At 47.1% G+C, this 12130-nt stretch overlaps 1 pseudogene; it reads right to left on the reverse strand.

Annotated features, from left to right (window-relative positions):
• Nucleotides 1–6006: 6006 nt before the first annotated feature.
• On the reverse strand, nucleotides 6007–7380 carry LOC103086679 (testis-expressed sequence 13B protein pseudogene; annotated as a pseudogene).
• Between the last annotated feature and the right edge of the window lie 4750 nt (nucleotides 7381–12130).

The following is a 12130-nucleotide window of genomic DNA, read 5'->3' on the forward strand; positions in this document are numbered from 1 at the left end:
CTACAAGTTCAGGAAAACTAATTTCATTTAAAAATGAGCAACAGAAAATGACATAAGTAAAATCCCAAACAAAATTATTATAAAAGAGAATACAGAGCAGAATGACATCTCTCCTCTCAATGTGCGTTTGTCCTGGAAGGGAGCTTGGGATGCAGTTTTGAGAGTTCATAACGCCTAGGTGATCCAACCCCATCAACCTTACCACATACCGCTTGCACCCATTCTAGTTCCACTTGCTTTTCTCAAATTGGTCCACTGTGCTCTCTAGTAAATACTTGTAGAGTACTTTGGTTCGCAGACTATTTTAGGGTTTTCCTATTTTCTGGTCTGTGAGATGATCCATTGTTTCCCTATGCTCATTCCATCACAGATTGCTCGGGTCGTGTAGCTGTCATTTGCCCCCAGCCTTTTATACTTACGGCTTATGAGAATATCTTATCACATACATTTTTTGCAGATGCTGTTCATGGATTAATATTAAAATGTTAATATTAATATATCACATGCACAGTTCACTCACCCGTTCTGGTGTCAGCAGTCCCGGTCCCGCCCCTGCTCAGCCTCCGGGCCTGAGCCCGGTCCCCAGCACTGGGCCACGGGCCCCTGCGAACAGGCGCCACACAGTGACTCTCAGCGGGGGAGTGCAGGGGGGATGACGCATCGATGAGGATGGCGTTTGCTTGATAGGTGGTGCGAACTTGACTCCTTGTGAACGAGTCTGGGACCAGAGACCTCTGGCCTCCGCCACACGCCGGTATTTCTCACCCTAGGGCTGTCCTGCCAGCCCCCGTAGAACCCCCGAGATCCCGCGAGATCCCGCGAGATCCCGAGAGATCCCGCGAGATTTGGCTTCCTCTGGGGAGTGTAGTAACAGCGGCCACACCTTGAGCCTAATTCTGCCATCCTGTAAGCCACGCCTCGCAGTCAGCGCGCCCCAGCCCATTCTCTCCCTGCCCCTCCATCTGTACCCACATTTACACCTCCACACACACCCGAAGCCACAAAGTATACCCTGCGCGCTCCAACTGCACTCTGTTTTTACCTTCCCGGCAAACCCCACACTCCACCCACCCGGACCAGGCCCTGGTCCTCGCCCCGGCCTGCAGGCATCCCCTATGCTGTTGAAAAGGGAACATTTACGGATGGAAGGGCTTGGGTAAATGGGCCCGTTTCCTCATCGCAGGGTGCTGGCAGTTGGGCTGGGTCCGAGAGAGCAGTGCCCTGAGTCTCTTCTTCAGGGGAGAGGCTCCAGGTTCAGGCAGCGATGGTCTCCTGGGACGAATTCTAGACACCTAACTACTGCTGGGAGGAACAACTGGCCCCAGCGATGTGCAGCGGAACCGGTGTGTTCGGGTTGCTTTGGCCTTGGACCTTGGGGCCCCATGGTTCCTGGCCAGAGGCCCACATCACTGCCCCAGGAGAGACTTGTGCCCCTTGCATGTGCAGTCCATTCCCCCGTTCTGGCCTCCGGCAGTCCTGCCCCTACACAGCCTCGGAGCCAGAGCCCTGTCCCGGACACCTGGCCACAGGCCCTGAGCGGAGGCCGTGCTGCACTGTGACTCTTGAGTAGGAGGGAAGGCATTGAGGAGGATTGGGGTTTGCTTAATAGGTGGCATGAGCCACACTCCTTACGGAGGAGTCTCGGACAAGGGGCCTCCAACACTGGGGCACCCAGGTGTATAAAGAAAAATAAATTAATTTAAAATAAGGCTATAAAGTTTCAATTATGCAAGATGAAAAAGTTCTAGAGACCTGCTGTACAACATTGTGTTTATAGTTAACAGTGTAGTTAAATTTTACAGTTAAAATTTTGTGAAGAGGGTAGATCTCATGTTGGTTTTTTATCACAAAAAAAAGGCTATAAAATATGTACAATTGCATGTAAAGGATGTTTTTTAAAAATGTATCATGCCAGTCTGTGTGTGTATGTGTACAGATATGGAATTAAACACATAAAAATATAAACAGTGGCACCTCTAGTGGTGAGATTCTGGTTGAATCTTTTTTCTTTTTTTGTTTTCTAATTTTTCTAAAGTGAAATTAAGCTATGTTTATAGCTTTTTTAAAATATAGCTATATTTATAACCACAGACCTACCCAGGAAATTGATTTCTGTTGTTTCAGATCTCCTTGCGTTCTCTCTTACATTTCTGAAATCAAAGAGGACTGCCCCATAAGGAGACAGAACTCCTGTCCAGGATCAGACATCTCCTTCATTTGAAGCATGGTTGCATCCCAGGAATCATTTTTCACCACTTTTATCATTCCAGTCCCTTGGTTTTTACAAGGTATAATTCTCTCATCCCTAAGGGATCTTAAGAAATGCTGAGCCCTTTGTTCCTCTCCATTCTGCCACTGAAGCTGCCGCCACCTCTTGTCTACCACAGGGACATTTTTCCGTAACCCACACCTGCCAATATGCTATGCTAGCAGCAGATGCTCTCACAGGAAGTGCTCTTATTTGAGGTGCTTCTGATTCTGCTTTTGTTAGTGGGAGTGGAAGGGGTTACATGATAGATGGTATACTAATTGTGGAAATGGGAATGGGTGTTTGAAGGCACTGCTCCTGTGTAGGGTCCAATAGCAGGTATGAGTGATAGAATGGGTGAGGAGGTGCAGTGGAAGAGAATATTGCTATGATCCTTCACTTTCTCCACACAGATTTTTTTCTTCTCTTGCTCTGAAGCTCCCACAGGATTTAAAAGGCCTCTTCCCCAGCCGCATAGCACAGGGATATCAGGTCGGTGCTTTGTGACCGCCTGGAGGGGTGGGATAGGGAGGGTGGGAGGGAGGGAGACGAAGAGGGAAGAGATATGGGAACATATGTATATGTATAACTGATTCACTTTGTTATAAAGCAGAAACTAACACACCATTGTAAAGCAATTACACCCCAATAAAGATGTTAAAAAAAAAAGTAAACCAAGTTTTCATCCTATTTAATTCAAATACTGCAATTAAAAAATTAAAAAAAATAAAAGGCCTCTTCCCACCTCCCCTGCACTCGCCTGCTCAGAGAAATACCCATATCCCTCCTCCAGCATCACCGCCTTCATAAGTGCCTGTAAGGGACGAGTACCAGGCCCACCCCTACCACCAATAATGGCATTAGGGGCTTCCCTGGTGGCGCAGTGCTTGAGAGTCCGCCTGCCGATGCAGGAGACGCGGGTTCGTGCCCCGTTTCGGGAGGATCCCACATGCCGCGGAGCGGCTGGGCCCGTGAGCCATGGCCGCTGAGCCTGCGCGTCCGGAGCCTGTGCTCCGCAAATGGGAGAGGCCACAACAGTGAGAGGCCCGCATAACGCAAGGAAAAAAAAAAAAAAAAAAAATAATGGCATTAGCTGCTGCCAGGCCTGATTCTTTCCTCCTTTGCTCCACCACCATTTATACTCTTCCTCTATTGCACCAGCACTGAATTTAGATACAGCAGGAAAAATACCAGCACACGCCCATCTTTCCAAGTGTACAGGGGACATTAGGATCTACAAAATGTCATAGTATCTCCTCTCCTCCCCCTCAAATAGTTCCACGTTTATTCCCCCGACAGCCCTCTTCTTCTCCTTTACTCCTATCCCAAGTAACCAAGGCTGTTAACGGTTAGTCATCTCTGAGAGAAGAGAGTTCTGGTACGACAGGGTCATTTTTATCATCCACCCCCTCATCTCACCATACCCATTCCAAAGGTGTTCAGATCTTGGCCCCCCCTTATCCCAGGGGAGGTTTATGCTGCCAGCCTGTATTTGGTTTTCTATAATCCTGACCACTTGAACCGAATTAGGCTAAGAGAGACAGGAGTGACTTAGAGAACAGAAAGGAGAATGCTGCTTATGATACCTAAGCACTCCTTACTCCATGCCAGGACCCCAGGGAGAAGGCACAGCCCCAGAGGGAAATGGCTGCACGGGGTATTTAGAGAGACTGGACCCTGGGCATTAGGGCTTCCGGCACTGGAAGACACCTCCAACCCCCACTGGCTCTGGAGAAGCAGACATGCCCACCCTCAAGGAACCACATGGACTTGGGACAGTGAGAGTACCAGGGACAATAACAATGGATTGAAAGCCCCATAGGAGGCCCTCCCCCTCCCATTCTTGGGTAATTCACAGGAAGAGGAGAGGCCCTTAAATAGTGAATGAAATTGAACTTTCCATCACCTCAGTGGGATGGAGGGAAGATGCAGATTTAAACTGCCGCTTCTGAGCAAACCTGCCCCGAGGTACACACTACACAGAAGACACAGCAAGTAAGTGCACACTCTTTATTACTAGTTAGAATCAGGAAACCTCTGACAAAGGTTGAGCTTGGTGAGCTGGAATCTCCTGGGGGAACTCGAGGACACGTTTTGCTCAGACTGGAGGCTGATCTGACTTCCCAGCCCCGGGGCTCCACTTGCCTCTGAGAAGCTGGCAGAGAACACACCAAGTGGAAGAGAAGGGCCCACGAGCATTCTCAAGAGTGCTCGTCCCAGTCCAGTTCCAGTTTTAATCCAATTAGTCCTCCCAAGAGAAGCGCCATCCATAGCATGATGTCTGTCCTTGGAATCCATTTTGTTCTTCATCCACTGACCAGAAAGGGGCTTGGGATGGTGGCTGCCTGAAGCTGAGGGCTCAAACACTGCCCCAAGCACTGTCCTTCTTTAAGACAGTCGCCCAGTGGTGTTTCAGGCAACCAGGAAACTAGCTGTCCGTCTCAAGGGAGGAAATCAGGAGAGTATCAGCAAAGTCCTGCCTGCAATTTTGTTAGGCCACTTTCCCACTCTTTGCCCACTACTCACTTGTCTCACGTGGGACCAGTGAGATGAGCAGTTCGGCAATCGAGTCCTTCCATTAAAGTCTCTTTGACGTTGCGCCCAGAACTGCAGAAATATCTGGATGTTATATCAATTAGGTTTACCTGAAGGTTACAATACATGCAAGACAAATAAGTCACCTCTGATCTGTAATGTATTTCAAATTATGCTCTCTCCTGTCATCTAACCAAACTCACCAAAAAGAGTTATGTGTGCACTAGATAATTCTATATAATTCTAGCTCCTATCATACACTAGGCAATCAATAACTATTTAAATACTTAAATGAAATCCAACAAATTTGCTATCATCTATAGTATTTAACACTGCAATCCCCCCCCCCAACACTTCTGAATTAATTCCACGTCCCAACAGAGAAATTAAATCCTAACAAAATTATTTTGCCCCCCTTTTCCCCCTAATAAGTGCCAAAGCATCTCTTCTTCCCCGACTTCTCACTCTTCTTGGCTTCAGCCAGTGGTGCGGGGATGGGCGTCTCACTGAGGTGTGGGTCAGTCAGAAACGAAGAGTTATTTCTTTAGACTCTTGAGAGATCTTCTAATGGGACAGGTTCAGGTTCTTCAGCAACAAGTAAATTCCGTGGGGCTCAGAGACACAAAAATAGGCCCTCACCTATAAAACTTAAAAACAAGAAGAAAACATGAATACTGCAGTAGGTTACAAAGGAACAATAGCATTTTCAAGGAAAAGCAGTGCCCCTAAAATTCAATACAGCTTATAACTCTAAAAACACATGGCTGTTCCCAGGCAAAGACATGGTATTTTCAGGAAACGAAGGTTAATAAAACAGACATGAGTGAAAAAGAAAAATTCTTCATGACTTCGGCATCTCCAGGGTGTCAACGAATCAGCATCAGCCATCCAGAATCCAGCCCCTGCAAACATACAAGAAATTAGGAGAAATCCCTTATTTTAAAAGTGTGATACTCAAAGTAGTCTATCTTTGTTAAAATAAATGTACAAAATAAGAATATAAATGTGTGTGTGTATCTATATTTGTGTGTGTACTCAGATGATAAGAATTGCTTAATTTGGGTAATGGGATAATGAATTATTTCATTTAATTTTCTATATCATGATTTTGGTTTTCAAATTTTCTGTGAAGTAAATGAATTACTTTTTAATCAAAAGAGGGGGGGTTGTTAGGAAATTGGTTTTTCTTTGGAGTGTTTCCATTCTTACTTACCTTCCTGAAATTAGTGGGTTTGTCCTGGGTCCGGGCCTCCACTCTCAACTGCCATGCAGACTTTCTTGCATTTATAGCACGCCTTGCGCCATTGAAAATTCATCGCTTTACACGACGGGCACTCCCAATTATTAGGACTGAAGCATGAGGCAGGCTTCCCCCCATGCTGGGAATCTGAGGCTTTTTTCCCTTTTGGTTGCTTGGCCTTCTTTTCCTGAGGCTGCTGTTTCTTTGGGCTTTCTCTCACATCACGGCTTGTGCTGCCTCCCGGGGTAGATGTCCCCTGGGAATTCTCTGGCCCTTCTTGCTTGTGGCTCTCGCTCTTCCCCAGGGGATCCGTTTCCTGGAGCAGCAGTGGATATTCGTTCTGGCTGTGGCTCCTGCTGTATCCCAGGGAATATTCCCCCTGGTGGTTCTCGGAATATTCCCCCTGGAGGTTCTCGAAATATTCCCCTTGGAGGTTCTCAGAATAGTCCTCCTGGCAGCAGCAATTCTGGTCATACCGTAGGGCTATCTCTTCCTGGGCCCCCACTGCAGCCCACAGGCCAGGTGGGCAGGTTCCCGGAGTAGGGTTCTCGGGTATGACTGCTGCTATTGTTGTTGCTGCCACGGTGGCTGCTCCTTCCGTAACTGCTGAGGATGGTAAAGATGTCGAGTAGGGGAATCCCATTGGGAATGGCACATGGAATGGGAATGGCTGTGGCACTGGCACAGGGGGTTGCATGACCTGGGCCCAGGGGCTCTGGGATCCCGGTACATAAACCACACGTGCTGTGGCTGCCATCTGGCCCTCTGACTGAGGCATGCCCTGTGCCCCCATAGCTACCATCTTGCCCTGCTCCCCTGCATCCATGGCCCATGCTGTGGCCCCAAGCTGCTCAGGTTGAGGCTGAGGCACCATTTCATGGGCCAATGGGGCTACACGGACCAATGACTCGAGCTGCACCAGTTGCCCATGCAACCTATCTCGCTCATCCAATGCCTCCTGCAAGGCGGCCCGCGTGCGTTGCAGCTGCGCTGCTGCCTCCTCGTGCTCCTCACACAGGCGCTTCAGCTCGTAGGAGAGGGCCCGGGAAGCCGCCTCGCATTCCTCTACCTTCTTCTGGAGCTGCCGAACCCAGTGCACCTGCTGCTCCTGCTGCCTCGCGCCCACACGCACGCTCAAGGCCAGCGCGCTCCAGGCACAGGCCCTCTTCAGGTTGCACGGCACCTGCGGGTCAGCGACGACGATGCTCAGCCGATCCTCTACCTCATTCCAGGGCAGCGAGCAGAAGGCCACGTAAAAATCAGGGCCGCCCCCGTTCATGAGGACCTCATTGCTGATGAATCTGATCACCTCGTTGTGACGGAACCCGCTGGCATGGTCCCCAAAATGCACGGCCATGGCCGCTGCGGCCTAGTCAACCAACCGCCTCACGGGAGATGCCGCCCGCCGCCGCCGTCGCCGCCACTGCCGCCGCCGCCGGTAAAGCCCCTCACCTCCCGGCTCAGTCCTCCTTCAGTTCTAGCCCAGTCCTGGCCTCCTCCTCGGCCTCTTTCCTCTGTCACGGTCCGGCTTTCCTCACAGAAAGTAAGGCAGATCCCCTCACTGCGCCAACCCCAAAAGGAATGACGCAGGCACCACGGGCCACGGGCGAGCTCCGTGTCGCCCCGCAAGGCCTGCTGGGACCAACCTCGCTGCCAGAGCCCCTCCTACCGGGTGAGCAGGCCGGAAGCTGCCCTGAGTGCCGCAGTGAACCCAGACGTGGCAGAGGCCGGAAGCTGCACTGCGTGCAGCAGTGAATCCAAACGTGGCGGAGGGGAGGGGGGAGTTGGAGCAGGCAGCGGGGCGCAGGCGCACAGTGGCAGCTGGCATAGCGGATCCCTGGGAGTTGCTAATAGCTGCCAATCCCACACCTAGGGCCTGCAAACACACACACACACACACACACACACACACACACACACACACACACACTCCTGTTCTAAAAGGAAGGGTGAGTCAATGGAGGTCAGAGAACTTCTGGGGGAGGGAGGGAGTTGAGGTGGAGGAGACGGGCTGCAAGACCCCTAGTTTAGGGAGGTAAATAGGGTGCAAGCTTGGCATCTATCAAAACCCAGGAAAGGGGAGGGACATTTGCTGAGAGAGACTTGAGAGAGAAGGCTGTGCTTGTACTACTGTAACAGGGAAGAACAAAATTTGACTCCATGTTGGATCCGTTTCTTTTACTTTGACCTTTGCTTTCCATTGTTTTTGTTCTGTCTCTGGCTATAGGCATACATAATGGCCTGCCTCAGGGAAACCTGCCCCTCTGCCTGAATGTTAAGCTAAAGTGCCTTTTATTTACAATAGCCAGGACATGGAAGCAACCTAAATGTCCATCAACAAAGGAATAGATAAAGAAGGTATAGTACATATATACAATAGAATATTACCCAGCCATTAAAAGGAACGAAACTGGGTCATTTGTAGACACGTGGATGGACCTAGGGAGTGTCATGCAGAGTGAAGTAAGTCAGAAAGAGAAAAACAAATATCATATATTAATGCATATATATGGAATCTAGAAAAATAGTATAGATGATCTTATTTGCAAAGCAGAAATAGAGACACAGAGGTAGAGAATAAATGTATGGATACCAAGGGGGAAAGGGGTAGTGGGAGGAATTGGGAGATGGGGTCTGACACATATACACTATTGATACTATGTATAAAATAGACAACTGATGGGAACATACTTTATAGCCCAGGAAACTCTACTTAATGCACTGTAGTATCCCAAATGGGAGGGAAATCCAAAAGGGAGGGGATATATGTATATGTATGGCTGATTCATTTTGCTGTGCAGTAGAAGCTAACACAACATTGTAAAGCAACTATACTCCAATAAAAATTAATTAATAAAAAAAAAAGTGCCTTTGTTCAGCTCACAGGGAAACACCCTGACCCTGCCCACCTGTGAATGGCTGCAGGAAAGAAGAAATTAACACATCCCCTCCCTGAGGCTGATAAAAACTAGGAGATATTTTGCAAGACTTATGGCCTTTTTACTTTAATTCCTCACCTCCTCCCCCTCTCTGTTCTATAAAAGAAACTAGCATCCAGGCCCCGATAAGATGGTACTCTAGGACACTAGTCTGGCATCTTCTCAGATGCCTGGCTTTCCTAATAAAGTCGCTACTCCTTGCCTCAACACCTTGTCTCCCGATTTATTGGCCTGTTGTGCAGCAAGCAGAGGGAACTTGGACTCGGTAACAAATTTGGCTTAGCCATCCAGGAGCCTTGCTGCTCGTGGCTAGGCGGCCCGGGTCAGGGAATTTTGGGGCAAGGCCCTAGCAGCTGCTGGGACCATTTGTCCTGAGGATATTCCCTTCAAAATTCCCTGAAGCAGCACCAGCTACCCCAGCACTTGGCAGTTGGAGCAAGGAATTGAGGAACTTCTGTGAGTTGACGGACTCAAACTTTGCTGGGTAAATTGCTCTGGTGTGTATAACCAGGAATAAATTCCCCCCTCAATTTGTTTTGCATTTGGCTGGGGTACCCTACTGGAGAGGGGAATTGTTGGACTCTACCTGATATGGGAACCAGTTCATTTGCTTTTGTTTTGTGTGCATCAATGTTGGAATTTGTTTGTGTTCTTTGTGTTGGAATTTGCTTGTATCTTTTGTGTTGGAATTTGTTTGCATCTTTTGTGTTTTGGTGTTATCAAACTTATAAAAATGGGAAATACTCCATCTATCCCAAAGGAGAGCCCTTTGGGGCATATATTAGATAAATGGGCAAAACATAGCCATGAGCCTATGACTAAGAAAGAGGTGATATATTATTGTAATAGGGTGTGGACCCAATATATGTTAGGATCAGAGGAGCGATGGCCCCTGAATGGCTCACTCAATTATTATACAATCTCACAATTAGAAGTGTTTTGCAAAAGAGCAGGGAAAAGAGATGAGATTTCATATGTAGAATCATTTATGCTATTGCATCAGGAGGAAAAGGAGTCAGAGGGCTGCCGCCTTATGGTGCAGCAGTCTGAAAGAAAACCCAAGGAGTGACCTAGACAAAAAAGCTTAAACAAAATTTAGGAGATAAAACAAAAACCAAATGATGATCCATCAGAGTCTCTAGAATAAGAAGGTGAATAACAGAAGGAAGACAGGAGGCTCTCATATGGTAGAAAGAGAGGAAAACTCTGATGATGAATGAAGAGGCCCGAGGACTCCCTTGGACTTGAGGCGTCTGATTCTAATTTCCCCCACAGGAGCCCCTGGGTAACTCTTGACAGTGGGGAACAAGTTGACTGACCTTTTTTTTTTTTTTTTTACTTTTGCTATGTGGGATGCATTTTGATATACTTTTTTTTTAACATCTTTATTGGAGTATAATTGCTTTACAATGGTGTGTTAGTTTCTGCTTTATAACAAAGTGAATCAGCTATACATATACATATATCCCCATATCTCTTCCCTCTTGCGTCTCCCTCCCTCCCACCCTCCCTATCCCACCCTTCTAGGTGGTCACAAAGCACCGAGCTGATCTCCCTGTGCTATGAGGCTGCTTCCCTCTAGCTATCTATTTTACGTTTGGTAGTGTATATATATGTCCATGCCACACTCTCTCTTTGTCCCAGCTTACCCTTCCCCCTCCCCGTATCCTCAAGTCCATTCTCTATCAGGTCTGCGCCTTTATTCCCATCCTGCCCCTAGGTTCTTCATGACCATTTTCTTTTTTTAGATTCCATATATATGTGTTAGCATATGGTATACACAATGGAATATTACTCAGCCATAAAAGGAAACGAAATTGAGTTATTTGTAGTGAGGTGGATGGACCTAGAGTCTGTCATACAGAGTGAAGTAAGTCAGAAAGAGAAAAATAAATACCGTATGTTTGACTTTCTAAATGATACGGGTGCCACATATTCTGTGGTAAATACCAAGGTGGCACAGAAAACATCTCAGTTTATCCCGGTCACGGGAGTTTCTGGAGAGGTAGAAAACCGTTTGTTTTTACGACTTCTAGAATGCCAACTAGGGGACCTCACCCTGAAACATCCAGAGTGTCCAATCCCCCTTTTGGGACGAGATCTCCTTTGTAAAAGGGATTCTGGGACACCTAATCTAAAACAATATCCTCTGAGACAAGAGGCCCAAAAGAGTATTCAGCCAATTATGGGAAAGTTTTTGAAAACAGGACTGACTAAACCTTGCAGGTCCCCATATAACACCCCTATCCTCCCAGTCAAACAGCCAAACTCAGCAGAGTATCGCTTCATCCAAGATTTCAGGGCTATTAATGAAGTAGTCCAAGACTTACACCCTGTGGTACCTAATCCATACACCCTGCTCACAACTATTCCAGGAGAATACAGCTGGTTTTCAGTCCTGGACTTGAAAGATGCTTTTTTCTGCATTCCTATTGCAGAAGAATCACAGCAGCTGTTTACTTTTAAATGGCAGGACCCAGAAACACAGGTAGTCTAACAGTATTGTTGGACAGTCCTGCCTCAAGGATTTAAGAAACCTTCCAAACTGTATGTACAGGAGAGACAAGGTATTAGCTTTGGGGTGTTAATTCAAACCCTGGGGAATATCCCTCGACCCACTGCCTACTTCTCAAAACCACTAGAAGGGATAGCCCCCTTGCCTTGGAGCTGTAGCAGCTACTTGTGACGTACTTCAGGAAGCTGAGAAGTTTACCCCTGGGTCAGCCACCATTGTGTATGTTCCTCACTGTGTCCTTTCTTTGCTGGAACAGAAAGGGGGCCTGTTTATATTATATGTCTGTGTACACATTATACATAAGAGATCTCTATCTCTGAAAAATATTATCAAAATTGAATTTATAAAGAGCTCTATTCAATTTAAAAGTAAGCGCTTACAAATTAAAGAAACCGGTCAAGATGACCTTCAGGTTCATGTGACCTGGGAAGTATTCAATATTAAGTTGACACCTGGTATATAAGGCTGTTTGTTGATCTAATTAATATAGACTTGTCTTTAGAGTCATCAACATTAAATATAATACTTTCCCTGCACCTAGGTTTAATAGAAGTTAAATGAAATCTTGTTATATCTGTTGCAAATTTGTCAGCAAGAAAAATAACTTGGTATGATAAAATTTTTATGAGTGAATTAAATGCAAACGAGATAAA

The sequence above is a fragment of the Lipotes vexillifer genome, unplaced genomic scaffold (assembly GCF_000442215.2).
Source record: "Lipotes vexillifer unplaced genomic scaffold, Lipotes_vexillifer_v1.1 scaffold758, whole genome shotgun sequence".
Taxonomy (NCBI): domain Eukaryota; kingdom Metazoa; phylum Chordata; class Mammalia; order Artiodactyla; family Lipotidae; genus Lipotes; species Lipotes vexillifer.